General features: G+C 45.5%; 1 long non-coding RNA gene across 3 annotated transcripts in view; it reads left to right on the forward strand.

Annotated features, from left to right (window-relative positions):
• LOC147104282 (uncharacterized) overlaps nucleotides 1-16,150 on the forward strand; it is an 85,883-nt gene extending 69,733 nt beyond the window's left edge. For 2 of the 3 annotated variants that reach the window (XR_015072298.1, XR_015072300.1), the window contains 2 exons: nucleotides 11,867-11,955; nucleotides 14,590-16,150. This is a non-coding gene — a long non-coding RNA (uncharacterized LOC147104282). The remainder of the gene's footprint in view (nucleotides 1-11,866; nucleotides 11,956-14,589) is intronic. The other variant, XR_015072299.1, reaches the window with a different exon arrangement.
• The last annotated feature ends 4,696 nt before the right edge of the window (nucleotides 16,151-20,846 follow it).

Below are 20,846 nucleotides of genomic sequence, written 5' to 3' on the forward strand. Positions count from 1 at the left end.
AATCATCTGGAAAGGGCACTGAGACGCTGGGAGAGGGGGGTGGGCATGGCCAGACGGAGGAGGGCCAACAGACGTCGCCACAGCAGACCTTACGCTGGCAGGGTTTTCTGACAGCAATTTTCCTACATTAACATGTCGGAGGAGCAGTGTGTCAGAAGGCTGCGATTTAGAAAGTTGGTGGTGACTGAGCTGTGCCAGCTGCTTCAGCTAGATCTGCAGCCTCAGATAAGGTGCAGGACATCTCTGTTGGTGGTTGAGAAGATGCCTGCTGGCCTGAACTTCTACGCGAGCGGCTCTTCTCGGGCTGCGCGTCAGAGGCTGATCAGAAGTAGCTTCTAGGTCCCTCTCACGGAATGCTTGCTGCCATTCCAAGAACAGGAATGGAACCGGTCTGATACCCCCAAGCCTGTGAAGGGCAAGATGCATGTAAATAGCAGGCATGGCCATTGTAAATGAAGAAAGTGTTTCATTACACAAAATGTAATTCCTTCAAACATGAGAAAGCTATGGCAACAGAAAGCGAAACTAATACACTGACACATAACTGCCTCTCACATCCGGGAGACTGTCCAAAACAAAAATCACATTCCGACCATCTTCCTTGGCCTTGATTCCACTGCGCCAACCAAAGCATCCAATGCCCCATCAGTGAGGCGTTCTGCCCTCTGCCTCACCCTTTCCATGTCTTGCTAGGCTGGTGCGCCACAGGTAGGCTCCCACCGCTTTGAAGGCCTACAAGTGTGTCTGGTGATGCCAATTGACCTGCCCCTTTAAGAGCTGGCCGGCGCCAGTGTGTCTCAGGGAAAGTGATTATTGAGAGCACCTGCGCTGCGCCCCGCCGCCGCTAAATTGGGTTGCGTCGCCGGGTTAGCACCTTAAGAGCCTTGTGCAGCGCCTGATTTAGCGCCGCAATCACCCTCAGGGGCGCAATGACCCAATATCGCGCCAGGTGGCGCTAAATCGTGACTGGCGCTAGGCTTTGCGCTTCGCCAGAACTAGCGCCCCAAACGGGGCTATACCCAATTTCTCCCCCTATATGTTTATAATTTGTGTGTGTGCTAGGCCGTTGTAGCAGAGCCTGGTCTCCAATCGTCTTGGATCCCCTTGCCATTGGACCAAGACCATGCTCTGTCAGGCCCGTGTGGTAGCTGGTGTGCAACGGCCACCCCACGTTAAAAGAATTCACACACAGGCATCTTCCACCCTTTAAAATGAAGTTCAGGACCTGGAACGTCAGAACCCTCATGGCAACGCAAGGAGTGCACGTCATCCCAAGCACCCCATCCACCCACCCCTTCAACCACCGTCTGCCCCACCTGTGACAGAGACTGTGGGCTGGATTTTCATTGAGGGGTCAGGTAGGAGGCGGGACTACAACTTTCGGGGTTGTAGTCCCGCCTCCATCGAGTTGTGGTCAACCCACGCGATTTTGACTTGATTGACCTTGTTGCGGGCTCAGCAGGCCAATTAAGGGCCACCCGGCAACAGGTGACGTCACAGATTGATATTTCATCTGTCAAGACCTTTTGACAGATGAAATATCAGCATTTCACAGGTGTTTGAAGCTGTCAAACACTGACAATCTGTATTCTAAGTTAATTCCTTCCTCTCAGGATGATTTAGAGATCTCCCCGGAACGGAACGCTGAATGCTGCAATTTTTGACAGCTCGCAGCCATTCTGCTTTCTGTGCCGGTGAGATGAGGGACTCCTGAGACCTGAAGGAAGGAAGGCTGTAAAGGTAAGTAAAGGTATGTAAAACTTCTTTAAACACTTTACACACACCAAACACACTTACCTTTGCACTCATGCACCCATTACTCACCTGAACACCGGACATCTCGACCCCTCCAAGCCCTTCATCCCGACGGTCCGCCTCCTCTAACTTGGCGTGGTTTGGAGCCGTCGGGAATCCCACACTTCAGCATTAAAAATAGGGATTAGGCTAAAAACTGCCTGTTAACTACCAGTTAATCGGCACTAATCCCCTTCCCGCCTCGGGGAGGCGGGTCCCAGTGCGGGGCAGGTACCCGCCTCCTTTGAAACTGGCATGGGGTCGGGACCCCCCCAATTTTGGGATTTTAACCCCCCCGCACGCCTCCAATCCTGCCTCCACGGCCCATTGAAAATCCTGCCCTGTAGGTCCCGCATTGGACTCATCAGTCAGCTGAGAACTCATTCTTAATGTGGAAGCAAGTCATCCTCCGTTCTGAGGGACTGCCTAAGAAGAAGAAGAATTTGTGCTCCAAGATATTTTTAGATCTCACTATTACGTTTTCAGTTAAAGCTCAATTGCCATGTTTTTATGCAGGATCCTCAACTGCCTCCTCGTTGGCACTTTAGACAACTTCTGATTAGAATTGCCATTATGAGCATTAGTTATAGATGGATTAGTACAGTTTGTACCAACACTGTGTACCACAGTGTAGTAAGGGTGGATTTGGAATCCTAATTTCCTGTTTGATGAATTACATATCTTGATCTTCAGAGAGGTCTGGGTGCTAGCTTGCTTCCTGGACTTTTAGCCAGGAAGCCAAGCATAACATCAGGAGAGTAGATAGTAAATAAACTGTCAACAGAAGAAACTGGAGGTGGGCACCATAAAGGATGTCTTCAAATGAATACCGGAAAGTGAATTACCGAATGTAGCCACCTACTGAAAGTGCCATTTTTTTTTTTATCAGGCAATAAATTTTTGGTTGAAATTGATTTTTTGGATCCCGAGCTTGAAAGATATGTTCCCATTGAAAGTGAAATGATTTTGTCAAAAAACTTGGCACAAGAACTTTAAAGGTGATGAGATTTGAGAAGCACTGAAATACAGTTGAGCTGAAAAATAATAAACTTGACACTAGGGTTATCGCATTGTATATGGGATCAGACATTGCAGCACAAGAGGAGGCCATTTAGGCTGTTGTTGTGCCACGTCCGAGCTATCAAATCTATTTTGTTGCTCTTTCCCTGAGCCTTTGAATATGTTCCTTCAAGTGCTTTTCTAATTTCTCTTGTGAATACAAACGTAGCTTTTTAAATCTCTTCTAACTATATTTTCTTACTGCACTATCATTCTAATTAACTTACAATGCACATTTCCCATGGGTTCTGTAAAAGGATTTGTGCATGTTCTGGTTTGGAATTGACCATAGAATCATAGAACTTTACAACACAGAAGGCCTCTCTGCTCATCATGCCTGCTCTTTCTCTCCACTTTCCATTGAGTCCCATACCCTTTTAAATATTTGTTTTTTCAAATTTATCCACTTCCCTTTTGAAAACGATTACAGATTCTGCTTCCACCACTGTTTCTGGTTGGACATTTGTGTACTAACAAGTAACAACCCTCTTTGTTTAAAAAAATAAATCTCCTAATCTCTCACTTCATTCTTTTGGTGATCTCTGGTTACCGACTTGCTGACCAGCGGAAATAGTTTTTCCCTATTTGCTTTTTCAAAATCATGTTATTTTGAGCACCTCTGTCAGATCTGCTGTCTTCTCTACACTCATTATAAAAAAAGGCCAATTTGCTCTGGTCTTTCTTCATAACTAAAACCTTTTATCCCTGATATTATCTTAGTAAATCTCTTCTGTATTCTCTCCATGGCCTTGACATTCTTCCTAAAGTAGGGTGCTCACAACTGGACACCGTTTTGTAACTGCAGTTTAGCATTACCTCATTGCTTTTGTACTCTATGCCCCATTCATAAAATCCAGAATTCTGTATGTATTTATTTTAATCAACTTGTCCTCCCACTTTTAATTTCTTTTGGTATCTGAATCCCTCTATGTCTTTGCTCAGTTAATGGATGTTTTTGGACAGGAGAGATGTAAACAGCGGTGCCCCCAAGGAAACATGTGAGGAACTATGATGGAAGAGATGAGTCCTCAATCAGGCTATGTGTTTTCCCCCCCCAGAAATAACCTCTTTTTTGCTAATCACAGTGGGAATTAATTTACCTGTTCTGCTTCCATTCCAATTACTGAGATCTTGGTGTAAAATGTGTTGAGATGTCTGGGGTCATGGTATATTTTTTCTTCTCTATGGGTGTACGTCTCTCTCCATTTTGGTGAAATGATCTTCAGTGTACCAAGTGGACACTAGACAATTTCTCTCTTCCCCTTCCCCCAAGGATAAGTGGGAGGACTGCTGTCCATTTACCGCTGGGAAAGTGATGAAAGTATATGCCCTGGCAAAATGCAGAGACCTTCTGGATGTATCTGTACACTGCAGATTGACTGATGTTCCAAGGTAGCTTAGGAATGAGCTGGAGAAAATAAGGTTCAGGGATATGGTGCCACTGCCCCTCTGATTCTTTCATGCAGGGATAGGTGGAGGTCGCCTGCAGATGAGATTTCAACACATGCCGTCTCCCTAGTGAAGTGGACACCGAGAAGGAAGTTGTCTTCAGACCTTCCTAAGTAGGTGCGTGTCTGTACACAAGGTTGCAAGTGCAGGGGAAGGTACAGTCTGCCTCTGGTGCAAACTCTTTTTTTTGCTTGCAAAAAAACATTTCCCATAGGAATTTTCATATTCTGACTTTTAATTGCAGAAATCCAAAACAAAAATGGAGCAAAAAACAATCGCATCAAAAGTGCCGCTATAAAAAATCCACAAAGAATTCCGCAGCTCATGCTTGAACTAACTTCCTCAAAGGCCAGAAGGTGCCTGGCCTTTATCGCTCATTCCATGTGGGTGATCTGAGTGCACAGAGCCCAAGAAAGAAAAAAAAAGTAAAGGGGAAAAATAATTTGGAGAATCATGCACAGCCTCATTTAAATATAACTTGTATTGAGCTGCATAAATGATGGAGCTAATTGAGCTAAAAAGATGGCCAGAAGATTAAGCATTGTGCTACTCACGTGGGAGTCTGGCAAATATGCATCTCCGCTTGCCCTGTCTTTGCTGATTGCACTGGCCAAAAAAAAAATCCTATATAGTAAATGGAAGCCATTAAATAATTCTCAAGATGGTCAGCAGAAGACTTCAAATGATTTTTTCCTGAATGAATGCATAGGAATGCTTCTGTTCTAGATGTTTCCCTTGCTGTTGTTTTGCCTACTGCTGATGATGTATATTTTGGAAGACATCTACTGCCTTTGCTTGACTTCAGTCTACAAAGCAATGTGCAATTGTTCAGCATAGCAGGTTTCCTTCAAGTACTGTGTAGTATTGATGGCTTCCACGTGGTTGTTTGGGTCCCTGTGCATCATCCCATGCCTTTCCATGGACCATGAGATGTTCCACTCCATCAATGTCCAGATCATCAGTGATGAACAACACAGAATCAAGCATGTAGCAGTCATAATTCCTTTACTCTAAGGCAATCCTCTGAGTAAGCAGCTTATATGTGTGCCCTGCTAGAGCATGGATGTGTATGGTGATCAGGGAAAGAACTGTGCAAAGTTGTCTGAGAGCTTGGCATGGGCTAGCACTAAATGTGCAAAGGTTTGATGGGCAACATCTTGTCATGCATACATGGGTCATCTACTGGTATGTGGTACTGTAGGGTAGTTTTGCTGTAACAGCTTCCTTAAGATCTGCATATTTTTCCTCATCTGCTCCTAGGTTCTGTAATTAGTATAAAGAGTACTGACACTGGCAAACACCACCTGCCATGCATGCGACACTGCTTTCCTTTTGATCATAGGGGCAGAGAAGAGTGCCCTTAAGTGCTAAACAGGACCACCCTCCTCCCACTAAACACATGCAGCAGCACTTCAACTTTGCCATCCATCAAATGGGGGACTCTGTTCTGGGGCCACCATCGATTACCCAGACTCCTTGTCTTGTCTCCACCAATTTGTGGCCATCCAGGGCTGTGCCAGACCCTCTTTGCCACCTGCATTATTTTGTCAGGCAGCAATAACTCTTTTAAGTGGTCACCTTCCCTTCAAATGGCAGCTGCATCCTCTTAAGAGCTGCAGCTGCACTAGATTCTCCTCTACTTCCCCTACCAATTGAATGAGTAGGTTCCTGGCTAGAGGCCCAAATGAGGCAGGGAGACTGTATTGAGTGTATAACTTGGCCAACCTAAGAAGATCCAATAGCAACCATTCCTAGCAATGCAGCAGCACCTCAACCTTGCTATCCATTAAATGGAGGACTCTCTGGTTGGGTCACCATCAATTACTAAGACCAAGCCAACAGCCTGTGTGTAGGGACAGGAAAGTCTACCCTTATACTATTGACTTGAAAGAAAACTAGTGACTTTTTGTGTTGGTGGGGCAAAGGAGGAAAAAGAATATTAGTTGTTGACCAGGCCAAAATGAGCAATTTACCACCACCAGTGAGTTCAATGCAATAGATTGTTTCCTTCAACTAGTGGCTACACCTATCCAAAGATCTTTGGATTCAAGTTTTGTAGTACTAGATATGGAGAACTGGTGTAACCAGGTACTCAATGACCCACATCTTCCTAAAATGCATGGAAAATCCAAATATCTGTGTAGGTCCAAGAAAATGAATTGGGTGTTGAATATGTAAAGCTTTTTTAACGTGCATCTACTAATCCATATTTAATTTTATATATAGCTCTGAATACACAATGAGATTAGGGCCCAATGTTCACTTTCAAATCTTTATTAGGAATAATTTGAATAAGGGTAATCATCCGAGACTATGCTTTTAATTCATCACTGCTGAATAAATTGTATTTATTTGGGTTTTTTAAAAACTTGCTGAATTCTATTTATAGTTACTGTATATAACGTGGACCAAATCATTAGGAAAAAAATTGATCAAAGCTAAATTACTGTCTATTACTCTTGGAATCTGGATATTTTCTTATTCCATTCACTAGATTATGCAAGTGTTCTGAGGACACAGCTGGGACCAGAGAGCGAGAGAGAGGGAAACAATTCCTCCCAACTTGGTCAACCTGCTTACCCCAGATTTAGATTATGTTAATTGCAGGCACATTTTATTTGTAGCAGGGAAATGCCTGCTTGCACAGGGTAGGTGAATTGTGCTTGGCAGTAACTCAATCCCCTGTTTAGTTCCATCTGACTAGCTGCAGAGTGTCTGAAATTTCCAAATGAGTGCTACATTCTCTGGTAAAGCAGCTGCACCTAATGATAAGCTCTGTCTGGTGTAACTTCCTTGGTAATGTAACTTGTAAAACAGAAGGAATCCTGGCCATAAATAAATTGAAGTTAAGATCTCTGGTCTTCTGGTCTTGACTAATTCTAAAACTTGGTGACGCAAAATCTTCCAGCCGGATTCTCGTACAATTTTTAAAAAAATTCATTCACGGGATGTGGGCATCGCTGGCAAGGCCAGCATTTATTGCCCATCCCTAATTGCACTTGAGAAGGTGGTGGTGAACCGCCTTCTTGAACTGCTGCAGTCCATGTGGTAAAGGTACTTCCACAGTGCTGTTAGGTAGTGACGATGAAGGAATGGCAATATATTTCCAAGTCAGGATGGTGTGTGACTTGGAGGGGAACTTGGAGGTGGTGGTGTTCCCATGCGCTTGCTGCCCTTGTCCTTCTAGGTGGTAGAGGTCGCGGGTTTGGGAGGTGCTGTCGAAGAAGCCTTAGCGAGTTGCTGCAGTGCATCTTGTAGATGGTACACACTGCAGCCATGGTGTGCTGGTGGTGGAGGGAGTGAATGTTTAAGGTGGTGGGTGGGGTGCCAATCAAGCAGGCTGCTTTGTCCTGGATGGTGTCGAGCTTCTTGAGTGTTGTTGGAGCTGCACTCATCCAGGCAAGTGGAGAGTATTCCATCACACTCCTGACTTGTGCCTTATAGGTGGTGGAAGTTGTAGCCACAGTATTTATGTGGCTGGTCCAGTTAAGTTTCTACATAAGAACATAAGAAATAGGAGCAGGAGTAGGCCAATCGGCTCCTCGAGCCTGCTCCACCATTCAATAAGATCATGGCTGATCTGATCCTAACCTCAAATCTACTATTACTCTACAACCCACCTGAACCCATGTGATCTCCTGGGAGAGGCGAAAAACCAGGTAAAAAACCCAATGGCCAATTTGGGAGAAAAAATCTGGGAAATTCCTCTCCGACCCATCTAGGCGATCGAAACTCGTCCAGGAGATCACTCTGTCCCTACATTTTCTACAGTACTTACCTTCTGTAAAAGGTGATCTCCACCCCAGCCAGGAACAGGAATAGAACCATCTCCTGAAATCTAACACAGAATTACAACACAAGAAGTAGGAGCAGAACCAGGCTACACGACCCCTGGGCCTGCTCCGCTACCCACAGGGCCATGACCGTTCCGAACCTAGACTCATGTCCAATTTCCTGCCTGCTCCCCGTAACCCCTAATTCCCTTTACTTCTGGGAAACTGTCTATTTCTGTTTTAAATTTATTTAATGATGTAGCTTCCACAGCTTTCTGGGGCAGCAAATTCCACAGACCTACTACCCTCTGAGTGAAGAAGTTTCTCCTCATCTCAGTTTTGAAAGAGCAGCCCCTTATTCTAAGATTATGCCCCCTAGTTCTAGTTTCACCCATCATTGGGAACATCCTCACCGCATCCACCCGATCAAGCCATTTCACAATCTTGTATGTTTCAATAAGATCGCCTCTCATTCTTCTGAACTCCAATGAGTAGAGTCCCAATCTACTCAACCTCTCCTCATATGTCCACCCCCTCATCCCCGGGATTAACTGAGTGAACCTTCTTTGTACTGACTCGAGAGCAAGTATGTCTTTTCTTAAGTATGGACACCAAAACTGTATGCAGTATTCCAGGTGCGGTCTCACCAATACCTTGTACAACTGCAACAATACCTCCCTGTTTTTATATTCTATCCCCCTAGCAATAAAAGCCAACATTCCATTGGCCTTCTTGATCACTTGCTGCACCTGCATACTAACTTTTTGAGTTTCGTGCACCAGGACCCCCAGATCCCTTTGTACTACAGTACTTTCCAGTTTCTTGCCATTAAGATAATAACTTGCTCTATGATTTTTCCTGCCAAAGTGCATAACCTCACACTTTCCAGTATTGTATTCCATCTGCCAAATCTCTGCCCACTTACTTAGCCTGTCTATGCCCCTTTGCAGGTTTTTTATGTCCTCCTCACTCACTACTTTCCCTCCCATCTTTGTATCATCTGCAAACTTTGATATGTTACACTCGGTCCCCTCTTCCAAATCGTTAATGTAGATTGTAAAGAGTTGGGGACCCAGCACTGACCCCTGCGGAACACCACTAGTTACTGATTGCCAGTCTGAGAATAAACCATTTATCCCAACTCTCTGCTTTCTGTTAGATAGCCAATCCTGCATCCATGCCAGAATATTACCCCTAATCCCGTGATTTTTTATCTTGTGCAATAACCTTTTGTGTGGCACCTTGTCAAATGCCTTTTGGAAGTCTAAATACACTACATCCACTGGTTCCCCTTTATCCACCCTGTATGTTACTTCCTCAAAGAACTCAAGCAAATTTGTCAAACATGACTTCCCCTTCATAAAACCACGCTGACTTTGTCCTATTAAATTATGTTTATCCAAATGTCCCGTTACTGTCTCCTTAATAATGGACTCTAAAATTTTACCAACCACAGATGTTAGGCTAACAGGTCTATAGTTTCCAGCCTTCTGCCTACTACCCTTTTTAAATAAGGGTGTTACATTAGCAGTTTTCCAATCTGCCGGGAGCTTTGCTGAGTCCAGGGAGTTTTGGAAAATTATTACCAATGCATCCACAATCCCTACCGCCACTTCCCTCAAGACTCTAGGATGTAAGCCATCAAGTCCAGGGGATTTATCCGCCTTGAGTCCCATTATTTTACCAAGTACCACTTCCTTAGTGATTTTAATTGTATTGAGCTCCTCCCCTCCTAGAGCCCCCTGTTTGTCCAGTGTTGGGATATTTTTAGTGTCCTCTACCGTAAAGACTGAGACAAAATATTTGTTCAGCGTTTTTGCCATCTCCATGTTTCCCACCATTAATTTCCCGGTCTCATCCTCTAAGGGACCAACATTCACTTTAGCCACCCTTTTTCTTTTTATATAACTATAGAAACTTTTGCTATCTGTTTTTATATTTTTTGCTAATTTACTTTCATAATCAATCTTCCCTTTCTTAATCAATCTTTTAGTTATTTTTTGCTGCCTTTTAAAGACTTCCCAATCTTCTATCCTCCCACTAGATTTGGCTACCTTATATGCCCTTGTTTTTAGTCGGATACTATCCTTAATTACTTTACTTAGCCACGGATGGCTATCTTTTCTTTTACACCCTTTTTTCCTCAGTGGAATATATATTTTTTGGAAGTTGTAAAATAACTCCTTAAATGTACACCACTGATCATGTACCATCTTACCCTTTAATCTATTTTCCCAGTCCACTCTAATCAATTCCGCTCTCATATCTTCATAGTCTCTTTTATTCAAGCTCAGCACGCTTGTTTGAGATCCAACCTTCTCACCCTCTAATTGAACATGGAATGCAACCATGTTATGGTCACTCATTCCAAGGGGATCCTTTACTAGGACATTTTTAATTAATCCTGTCTCATTACACAGGACCAAATCTAAGGTTGCTTGCCCCCTGGTCGGTTCAGTTACATACTGCTCAAGAAACCCATCCCTAATACACTCAATGAACTCATCCTCAAGGCTGCCCTGCCCAATTTGATTTGTCCAATTAATATGATAGTTAAAATCCCCCATAATTATAGCTGTTCCCTTATTACAAGCCTCAACTATTTCCTGATTAATACTCCGTCCAACAGAGTTGCAACTGTTTGGAGGTCTATAGACTACACCCACTAGTGTTTCTTTCCCCTTATTATTCCTTATCTCCACCCAAACTGTTTCACTATCCTGATCCTTTGACCCAATATCATTTCTCTGTATTACAGTGATTCCTTCCTTTATTAACATAGCCACCCCACCTCCCCTTCCTTCCTGCCTGTCCTTCCTGATTGTTAAATAATCTGGTATGTTTAATTCCCAGTCATGGTCACCCTGCAGCCATGTTTCTGTAATGGCCGCAAGATCATACCCATATGTAGTTATTTGTGCCGTTAACTCGTCCATTTTGTTACGAATGCTACGTGCATTCAGATAAAGAACTTTCAAATATGTTTTGTGACACTTAGTTCCTGTTTTTTCCCCTTTTACTACTTTACCTTTTATTCCATACCTTCTGGTCAATGGTGACCCCCCAGGGTGTTGATGGTGGGGGATTCGGTGATGGTAATGCTGCTGAATGACAAGGGAGGTGGTGGTTAGACTCTCTTGTTGGAGATGGTCATTGCCTGGCATTTGTGTGGCGGGAATGTTACTTGCCACTTATCAGTCCAAGTCTAAATGTTGTCTAGGTCTTGCTGCATGCGGGCATGGACTGCTTCATTATCTGAGGAGTTGCAAATGGCATTGAACACTGTGCAGTCATCAGCGAACATCCCCATTTCTGACCTTATGATGGAGGGAAGGTCAAAAGACCAGCTGGTCCATCAAGCTTGCCCCACACTTATAATGTCTGGAGCTTTGTGACTAGACACTTTCTACTCCCCAGCAGCCATGTAACCCCCTGGGAGAAGCAAAAAACCCATAGCCAAAAAGAGAAAAAAATCTGGAAAATTCCTCTCTGACCCCTTCACGCGATTAAAACCAATCCAGGAGATCACATTGATTATGGGCTGGATTTTGTCAGCCCCGAGGAGGCGGGCATGGAGGCGGGACTGCCGGTAAAGCTGCAGAATGTGGGGGCGGCTGGCAAACCCGCCCCCATCCTGCCTCCATGCCCTTTAGCCAGGAGGCGGGAAGCCCTCCTGCCCCGGGTCCCGTCTCCTCGAGGTGGGAAAGGGATTAAATCATTTTAACTGCCTGTTAACAGGTAGTTAACAGGCAGAAAAAAGGATTAGTCCCATCTTACCTTTTCAATTGCAGGCTTCCCAACCTCGGAGAACCCCGCCAGGGTGGAGGAGGCGTGAAGGAGGTCGGCGGGGGTCGGAGGAGTCTGAAAGTGAGATGTAGAGGTGAGTGATGGGTGCAAGTGTGGAGTGATAAGTATGTAAGGTGAGTGTTAAGTGTTATAAAATGTTCACTTACCTTTGTTTCTGCCTACAGCCGCTCTGGATCCAGAGTCCCGACATCTTCATTGTAGATTTCACAGACTGGCTGTTGGATCCTCTGAACTTCTGCAAAGTTGAAAAGTTTGATGAGTCCTAAACACAAGGACTTATCAAACTACACAGAATGTCAGTGTTTGACAGCTGTCAAACGCTGACATTTCTTCTTTCAAGAAATCTTGACCGATGGCACGTCAGACGTTGACGTGCTCTGTCAGTGACTTCCCCTAATTGGCCTGCTGAGCCCGCAGGGCGGGCTTAATCAGGGGAAAATCCCGCTGGTTGGCCAGAGGCTGATGGAGGCGGGACAGAGACCCGGCAAGCAGCAATCCCACCTCCATCACGTCTCCATTGAGAAAATCCAGCCCATATGTGTGTGTTAACTGTTAAACCACTTACCTTTTCATATGATGTGATCTCTGCTGCAGCCCATTACCAGTCCAGCTCTGTTTTGAAATTATGCAACGAGTCAGCACACATCACACACGCCTTCCAGAGGCTCGTTACTCTCTGGGAAAAGACGAACTGCCTAACATCCAGCCTGTTCCAACTCTTGTGTAATTTAAATGCATTGTAATTGTAAAATTTTATACAAATGTTTGCACATTCTGGATTAGGATGTATATAGTCTGGCAATTGTTGACCAAGCAAACTCATAAATTCTGCTGGGAACTGAACATTCCTGCACCATTTTGCATCCAATGTCTGCGTCTGCAGGTAAAAATTAATTTCCCCCAGCTGGTCACCCTGTAAACCACTGTGGGTCAGCTGCAGTGATCCTGCTCCTTCCCAGCTCCACCCCTCCGCTTGATGGTAATTGGAAACAAAAGATGGAAACCAGAAGTGACGTTGAGTGAAAGCAGCCCATCTGCCTGCGCTAAATTATGTAATAGATGTTGACATCTGAGATTGAGGGGGGCCGGAAATGTGATTTTTTTTTTTCAGCTTTGCAAGACGAGGAATTCCTCCACAGAGTGAGCAGCAGTGTAGGATCCCCAAGCAAAGCAGCACGTAAGAGTTGGGAGGGGTGAGTAGAAGTTGGAAGAAGCCTGCTGAGCAGGAAGGCAATTAGTAGTGGGAATTTTGCCGAACTGCTTTGGGAGTTGATGATAAGTGGCCACTCATCACTAAGAGCGAGCAGAAGGGTTTGGAACTTTTTTATGCAGAGTGTTAAAATGTGGAATGTTCTGCCACATTGAGTAGTTGAGTTGCAGGCCATTGCAACTTTTAAGGGACATGTAGATAAACATCTTGAAGCAAATAATGATATAGGGCTATGGGGAGAGCAGTGCAATTTGTTTCTTATTGCTCTGGCAAAGAGCCAGCGCAAGCAATGGACTGAATGGCCTGCTTCTGTGCTGCAAACTTCAATGGGCTATAAATTGAGTAGCGCCCCTTAACTTCGCCGGGGCGCTACATTTAGCCGGAAAAATTAGCGCCCCGTGACACAAATTGAGTGGTAGCGCCCCAAGAGGGAAGCGGGGCGCTACGCACTGCGGCACGTCGCACCGTGGTATTGCAGGCCTTCCTCCCCTTCATAAAGGGGAGTGGCCTTGCGCAGCGCCACCCAGGGCCCAGCTGGGCCACCCGGGGATTGGGAGTGCCAGCAAAAGAGCCCGGCACTCGAGAGAAGTGCCGGGCTCATGGAGTGCAGCCGGCACTCTGCGGGGGGGGCGGGTAAGGAGGCCGTGGACGGGAGCGGAGGCAGGTGCTGGCAGGCGGCCAGCAACAAAAATGGCCACTCCGCACCTCGCCTTTAAATAGCGCCTCCTCGGCCGCAGGTCCCGTCGGACATAGCGTCTGGCGGTAAGTCAAGAGACGCTCCCGAAGTTTGTGAACGGGGCGCTGCGCACGGCGATGACGTCATCGCCGATGGTGCAGCGCCATGGCGCGCTACCGCCACCGCTAACCTCCCACTGAATTTCGCGGGAGGCATTGGCGCTGCTGCGCCCGGGTGCTAGTTGCTTTGTGCCCCGTTAGCGCCTGACAGGAGGCGCAAAGGAACCTAATTTTTCCCCCCTATGATTTCTATAGCATATATTGCAGGGGCAGTCATCCCACAGCTAGAGAGCAGTAATGAGGCAGGTGACTGGCAATGGGAGACCATCTGCTGGTGAGGCTGGACTGCAAAATTAGCTCATTTCGGTAAAATGAAAATGAACCTAGTCCAGATTAACTGGATGGAAGAAGTGGTAGATGACACAGCACACTAACAGTGGAGGATATATTTTTTTAAAAGATGGGGAAGGTACAAGTTAAATACATTCTGCTTACAGTAAAGGAAGCATGTCAAAGGAAGAGTTTCCTTTCAGAGGGTAGAGAAAACATCAGCTTTACAAAAGAAAGACATAATATATGAATAATATACAGAAGAAAGCCATGAGAATTATAAAAGAAGCTAAAAGAAAGGCTGAGGGTTTTGTAAACCTGGAAGGGTTGTCAAAGAAGGGGTGAAGCCACTTGGGGATATATGATGTCACCTTGTTTTTGAGAGTGAAGGAAAGACAGAGTTGCTGAAATATTTTGCATCTGTTTTTTCAGAGGATGGTGAATGTAGCACTGTAGAATACATGAGAAGGATGTGGAAGAGTCACTGGAGATAAGTATTTTTAGCCCCATTAACTTTCTTAATACAGAATCCTTGAATAGAGATGTCACACATGGAATGAATCCCAGCATATTGAAGGAGGTTGGGGAAGACATAGTGAAGGCACTGAACTAATTTTCCAAAAATCTTTGGAATAGTGCCAAAGAACTGGACGGTGACAAATGTTGCACTTCTGTTCAAGAAAGAGGAAAAGGATGAGCCAGGAAATTATAGGCCAATTAGTCTTGCCTCAATTGGATGAAATTAGTGAGCACTTAGAAAGACATGGGCTAATCAGCCAGACAAACTGAATTTGTAAATGTTAGGTTGCGTTCGACTAACTTCATTTTTTTGAGGAAATTACTGTGTTTTATATGCAACATATGTCGGGGTAAATAGATGCATTTTGGATTGGTCGGATGTGGGTAGTGTTGTGCCCCAGGATCAGTTAGGACTTTTCTTTTTGTTTTTCATTTTTATAAATGATTTGAGCATTTTGTTTACAAAAAGAAAATACTGCAGATGTTGGAAATCTGAAATAAAAACAGAAAATGCTGGAGAAACTCAGCAGGTCAGGCAGCATCTGTGAAGAGAGAAACAGAGTTAACGTTTCAGGTCGATGACCTTTCGTCAGAACTGGGGAAAAAAACAGGAAATGGAACAGGTTTTTAAGCAAGGGTAGGGGCTGGGAAAGGGGGGAGGGGATGAAAGAACAAAAGGAAAGGTCTGTGATAGGATGGAAGGCGGAAGAGGTTAAGAGACATTAAGAGATATTCAATGCAAAAGGAGATGGTAATGGGACAGGTTAAGAAACAAAGGATGGCTCTAGATGAAGTGTAAATTGCGCTGGCAGAATGAAAGACAGCTGCCATGTGGGAGAGAAGAAAAAACGACAGACAAAGAGTAGGGATAAAATATATATATATATATATATATAGGGGCCGAGGTTATGATCTGAAATTGTTGAGCTCTATGTTGAGTCCGGAAGGCTGTAAAGTGCCTAATCGGAAGATGAGGTGCTGTTCCTCGAGCTTACGTTGAGCTTCCGTGGAACAATGCAAGAGGCCGAGGACGGTGAGGTCTGAGTGGGAGTGGAGCGGTGAATTAAAGTGACAGGCGACCGGAAGCTCGGGGTCCCCCTTACGGACTGAATGGAGGTGTTCCGCAAAGCGGTCACCCAATCTGCATTTGGTCTCCCCAATGTAGAGGAGACCACATCGTGAGCAGCGAATACAGTATACTAAATTGCGAGAAGTACAAGTAAATCGCTGATTCACCTGGAAGGGGTGTTTGGGGCCCTGGACAGTGGGAAGGGGGGAGGTAAAAGGGCATGTGTTGCATCTCCTGCGCTTGCACGGGAAGATGCCAGGCGAAGGGATAGGGGTGTTGGGGGTGATAGAGGAGTGGACAAGGGTGTTGCGGCGGGAGCGGTCCCTATGGAATGCTGAAAGGGGAGGTGAGGGGAAGATGCGTTTGGTGGTGGGATCACGCTGGAGGTGGTGGAAATGGCAGAGGATGATCCATTGAATGTGGAGGCTGGTGGGGTGAAAGGTGAGGACAAGGAGAACTCTGTCGTGGTTCCGGGAGGGAGGGGCAGGGGTGAGGGCAGAAGTGCGGGAGATAGAACAGACACGGTCAAGGGCCGTGTCAACCACTGTAGAGGGGAATCCTCGGTTGAGGAAAAAGGAAGACATGTCGGAAGCACTGGTATGGAAATATTGTTTGTTTTTCACACCCCTAATCTGGCATCAGCAAATGGAATACAGCAGATTGCAGAAGGACATTGATTAGTGAAGTGAATGCAGATGCAATTCAGAGAAATGTAGAGTAGTACATTTTTGGGGGGAAATGAACAATGGAAGTATACAATAACCATACTTTTTTATTAAAGAGTGAAGGAACATAGATCTTTGCAACTTAGATCTTCAAAGGTGGCAATCCATGTAAAAAAAAGGCCACGAAAAATTAAATAGAATTCTGGGTTTTATATTTGGTGTGTAGAATTCAAAAAAGGAAATAATGGCTATGAATTTGTACAAGATATTGGCCTGTATTTTCCGATAGGAGGCTTCCTGTGTGCGGATGCCTTCTGTCAGGAAAAAATCTACGCCCTTACCTGAGGTGTGGCCACTTCCGATGCTGGGCCTCTCCACGATGAAATGCGCAGGGCCCAGGTATCCCAGGGGCGCATGCGGTTCGCAAGCATCCCTGGGATCACGTGGGCTATGGCAAGCCAATGGGAGAAGGGAATCTCCCTCATACTTTTGACAGATAGACCCGCCAAAAGTATGAATGGGGATCACTGAAAAAAGGCATCAGAACATTAAATAAATTTTTTTTAAATCACGTTTTTAAATTGAGTTTAAATTACATTAAATTAAATATTTTAAACAAAAATGTAATTTAAAAAAAAATTAAAGTTTTTTACGGGTCTAAAAATAAACTTAAAAGTATTTAAAAATTATAAATGAGTGGGGGAAAAAAAAAATTTTTGTTTACTTTTTTAAACTCATGCTGGTTAAAGCAGGCATAAGATTTTTAAGTGATTTCAGCAGGCGGAGGTTCTGCAGAAAGTGGAACTCTCCCCCCGCAGAGGCTCTTCTCCAGGGCAGGCGGAGGATCTGTCGGAAATGCTGGTTTTCAGCGCATGCGCTTCGCATGCCTGAAACCGACATTTCCGATGTCCCTACGGGTGTGTACACAGCTCGCACACACCCGTGGGGATCGGAATATACAGCCCATTGGTTATGCCACAGCTGGAATATTTTTTTTGCAATTCTGGAAATCCCATTGTAGGAAGGATATTAAAACTATGGAAGGGGAACCGCGAAGATTCACTTGTGATAACAGAAACGTGAGTGTATGGTTATGAAGAAAGGCTGACAATTTGAGCTTTTTTTTCCTGTAGAACAGAAGATGTTAAGCGGAGGGTGGGGACAATCTGAGGTTTTCAAAATGGTGAAAGGTTTTGAGAGGGTAAAAAGTGAAAGATTGTTCCCACTGGTTGAAAATGGGTATAATTTGGGATGGGCGCAGCAGCGATTCCGGTAATGGGGAAAGTTGTGGGCTGGTGCTTGGGATGGGGACCCCATGCTGCCTGACCTGCTGACTGTTTCCAGCATTTTCTGGTTTTTATTTCAGATTTCCAGCATCTGCTGTATTTTGCTTTTTGGGAAGTTAAAATAACTTTTTGTTTTCCCCACAGGTGGTTCTTGGAACATGGAAAGCTATACCACAAATGGCTGTTGAGGAAGCGGTAACATTTAACTTGGAACTGGATAAGTATTTGAAAAGGAAAGAGAGATCATGAATAAGTGTTGGGGAAATGCAATTGGATAGCCTCAAATGAAGAGTTACACTGGCACAGAAGTGATGGGCTCCTCCTGTGCTGTGAATTCTATAATGAATGCATCTGTACTGGTGTGTGAGGAAGGGTTCTTCTGAACTGGAATCAAAGGCCTCGATGTTTACTCAGGGTCATGAAGAGAGCGGTGGGTGGGGAGGATGATTGATTGGATGCGATGGCAAAATACTGCGGATGCTGGAAATCCGAAATAACAACAGAAGACGCTGGAAAAACTCAGCAGGCCAGGCAACATCCATGGAGAGAGAAATAGAGTCAACGTTTCAGGTCGAAACCCTTCTTCAGAACTGAGGGAAAAAAGGCAGGAAATGAAACAGATTAAAAGGCAGTTTGGGGGCTGGGAAATGGGGGAGGGGATGAAAGAAGAGACAATAAGAGATATTCAAGGCGAGACGAGATGGTAATAGAACAGGTAAAGAAACAAACAATGGCTCTTGATGAAGTGTGAAATGCGCTGGCAGAGTGAAAGACAGCTGCCATGTGGGAGAGAAAAAAAGGGAAAGGCACAAACCAAAAGTGTGGATAAAAAATATGAAAATATAATAGGGGCCGAGGTTATGATCTGAAATTGTTGAACTCGATATTGAGTCCGGAAGACTGTAAAGTGATTGACAGGCTGGCTGCTTGTTGGGTGGGAAATGAGCCGAGGAGCAGATGTGAGGTAAGTAGGAGATTAAGCGGGGGTTCGGGGGGCAGTTGGCCGATTTGTGGGGTGGAGGGAGTCGGAGATTGGGGGGTGTGAAGATCGTGGGGGGAGAGTCGGAGACGGGTGGTGAGCATTCGGAGATCGCGGGGGTTGGGGAAGTCAGAGATAAGAACATAAGAAGCAGGAGTAGGCCATACGGCCCCTTGGGCCTGCTCCGCCATTCAATAGGATCATGGCTGATCCGAACCTAGACTCACGTCCACTTCCCTGCCCGCTCCCCGTAACCCCTAATTCCCTTATCAGCTAGGAAACTGTCCATCTCCGTTTTAAATTTATTTAATGTCGCAGCTTCCACAGCTCTCTGGGGTAGCAAATTCCATAGATTTACTACCCTCTGAGTGAAGAAGTTTCTCCTCATCTCAGTTTTGAAAGGGCAGCCCCTTATTCTAAGATTATGCCCCCTAGTTCTAGTCTCACCCATCAGTGGAAACATCCTCGCCGCATCCGCCCGATCAAGCCCCCTCACAATCTTATGTTTCGACAAGATCGCCTCTCATTCTTCTGAATTCCAATGAATAGAGGCCCAACCTACTCAACCTTTCCTCATAAGTCAACCCCCTCATCTCCGGAATCAACCGAGTGAACCTTCTCTGAACTGCCTCGAGAGCAAGTATATCTTTTCTTAAATATGGAAACCAAAACACTTAAAACCTCTCTTAAAACTGGAAGTAGGCGGGTTGGAGGCGGGTTAGGGTCAGGTTTGAGATCTTAATATTTTTTTACTTCCCACCTGCGTACAACCAACCCGTCCTTGGGGTTCAATTTCCCCCAAAGCGTCTTTATGACATTAACAACTGTAGAAATAAGGGCCTAGAAATTCAGTATAGCCACTTTTGGGGTGGTAAAGTCGGGCGGCCGCTAAAGTTTGCGCCCGGCGCAAAGTCGAGCCCCCTTCGCCGATATTCAGTTGCATCGCCCTAAGAGGTTGCTGCTGCGCTAAAACAGGCGATGCACGACTATCATTAGGCGCTAAGCCGGCAGCCCGGGGTGCTAACACCGGAAGTTGGGCGCAGGGCAGGTGCGGCGAGCTGCTGATTGCCGGCAGACACTCTGGCTCCGGTGAGCTCTTAAAGGGGGAGGGTGGATTTGTTTTTTTGAAAGGCTGAGACTAGTGTATTTGTGTTTTTGGGGAGGGCTTCTCTCCATCAGTTTGTTATGTGGTACCGGTCTTCTTCTTCTGCTTCTTCTCCTTCTTCTTCTCCTGCTCCTCCTCCTCCTCCTCCTCCTCCTCCTCTATCATCATCTACTCACAAAGAAGGAGTGTTGCAAAACGGCTGCCTTTTCTACTGCAGGAGTGCCCTTTAATTTGCGCTCCCCGCAGCCCGCATCGGCTGAGCACCGTTCGACTCAACAGTCGCTAGGGCCGCCAGGCGCACAATTGGCCGGCGCGACTGAAGATCCGGTTGGGGGCGCACAAAGGGCGTTGCACGAGGAAATGACGTCATGATCTGCGCGCGCAGCTGAGCACGCGCAAAGACTTTGCGCCGGCGCTAAATGTCTACTGAAGTTGGGGCGAGGCGCAGATCGCGCTGCGCCCGGGCGCTAAGCGCCTAGCGCTCGACATCTACTCCTCCTAAGGCGCTAACGGTTGGCACAGCCAACTGAATTTCTAGCCCCAGGCGTTTTAGTCAGAGTGCCAATAAATGTCCACAATAGCCCGCAATTCCTTTGCAAGAAATAAGGGAGAATCCCTGCAATTGTTGCCATGGTTGTCTCAAACAAGTAATTGGGTATACCTTAAGCTCAACTCAGGGCAAGCCTGTACCCCACTACACTTTGAATGCGTCCGTATGTGGTAAGCCTGTATTTTGAGTTGTCACTGATATTTGGGGCCATCAGCGTTTCTGAAGCTGTTAGCCTACTTTTGCTAGTTTTGTTTGGGTTGGTATGTACGTGTCCTTACAGAGTTGCTGATATTGCTGCCCATCGTGCTGGTGACAGCGCAGACTATTTCACTTCACTGGCTGAATTGGGTTCGTCAAGGGCGGTTAGCAAATTTTAGACCCTTGTGGCAGCTGGGGAATTTTCTGCAATAACATTGTGGGGAAAAAATACAAAAACTGATTGGAACCACAGTCCTGATTTTGTTGGGCTTGTTTTGAGGGCAGCTAAGTTATTGGAATGACCTGATACCTTTCAGT

The sequence above is a fragment of the Somniosus microcephalus genome, chromosome 19 (genome assembly GCF_052327205.1).
Source record: "Somniosus microcephalus isolate GS21.2 chromosome 19, FLI_Smic_1.0, whole genome shotgun sequence".
Taxonomy (NCBI): domain Eukaryota; kingdom Metazoa; phylum Chordata; class Chondrichthyes; order Squaliformes; family Somniosidae; genus Somniosus; species Somniosus microcephalus.